We start from the raw sequence: 1,657 nt of genomic DNA on the forward strand, positions 1-1,657 counted from the left end.
GTGTGAGTATGTGTGTGCGTTTGTGGCTGCATACCCTAACAGTAACACAATAAGATGGTATTTATTCAGGGCTCTGTCTTCCCCTTGAAATGCGCACACGGAGTCCCACAAATGACAGCGCTGTTGCTAGGCTACTAACGAAAACAGCAGTATAATCTGTTTGGTCATTTGTCCGTTGACCTGAGTCATTCAGTTAGTAAGTTGGTTGGTTTGTTAATTAAGTAAACCCCAAAGTAAAGATATCCCTAAATTCCTAGTGGAGGCGTTGGGAATTTTATAATAATTCATGTCCAAGTTTAACATCTTGAATTACATGACAAGTAAATTATAAATACAAAATAACCATCACTTCTCAGTCCTTAAAGTCACAACCATGGTAATGTGTTGTATGTGAGCATGATGGTTGATTGTCAGAATTGTAAGGTACTTTGCATCTCCTATTTGCATCTCACTTTTTATCTCAGCATTCTGACCTAGCATCTCAACATTCTGACTAAATAACTCAAATTTTCAACTTAGTATCTGTAAAGTTTAACTTGTTGGCTGATTTGTTGTAAAGTGATGTAAAGAGGCTTCCATATACACTATAACTTATAAGACACACACTGTGTGTTTTCCAAGCAGTGTAGGGGAACTCTACTTCCAGCCGTAGAGAGATGAAACTTAAAAAAAAAAAAAAAAAGAAGTCGCTAGGACAAAACAAAATCTGTCAATAACTTTTACTATAAAAACTGCTTGGGGTGCTATTGATAAAAGGTTTAACATGCAATTAAACTAACACTGGCAGATCATAGGTCAGAAGTTGATCATGCCAAAGGTTGTGAATTGAATGCAAGATGAGGACAGACAACATGACAAAAGAACCAACGAACTTTATGCATCTGATAAACAATCACTAATCACTAATATGTGTAAGAGAAGTGCTGATGCAAGCATGCAGACTTTCTAGGACCTACATACATCTAGTGTCTTATGGGCAAGTTGACCCACAACCGCTCTTGAACATAAATACAAACTTAGATTGAAAGAAGACAAGCCTACTGCAAACCCAATGGTCTGTTCAGATGTCTGTATATGGAACGATTATAGCATTTGGCTGCTCTGCATCTTTAACATGTATTTTGTGGTCACTGTGTAGGGGCAGAGAAAAAGGCCACAACACAAGCCCCAGACTCAGACGACTCAAAAGTAGTTTGAGAGAGACACTGAACCTGACTTCCTTTAGCCTAATCACAACATGCCTATTACTATTATATATTGTAGTCATATAATGTGTTTGACAGCCATTAAATTCTTACTTCCTAAATCTAGTACTGCCGAAGCACTATTCTTTTGATTGATCCAGATTTATCCACAGTCACACACGGCAGCATCCATCTGTTAGCCCCTTGACCTTACCCCAAGGGTTTGGCCTTACTGCACCCATAAAATTCCACCCCCCACCACACACACAACACCTGCCCAGACGGGCCCATAAAATCCCTTTTCTAGTAACTGTAGCGGCAGGTGTCTGTGTTCTCTCTCTCTCTCTCTCTCTCTCTCTCTCTCTCTCTCTCTCTCTCACACTCACTCACTGTGCCTATGACCGCTTGTCATGACGGGGGAAATCCATACCTACAATATGATGGACAGTGCTTTCCTAAACAGATGAAAAGAT

Source organism: Alosa pseudoharengus, unplaced genomic scaffold, assembly GCF_046254945.1.
Source record: "Alosa pseudoharengus isolate Yale_2024_CS ecotype anadromous, Long Island Sound unplaced genomic scaffold, YU_APseudo_1.1 YU_APseudo_1.1_scf_11, whole genome shotgun sequence".
NCBI classification, from domain to species: domain Eukaryota; kingdom Metazoa; phylum Chordata; class Actinopteri; order Clupeiformes; family Clupeidae; genus Alosa; species Alosa pseudoharengus.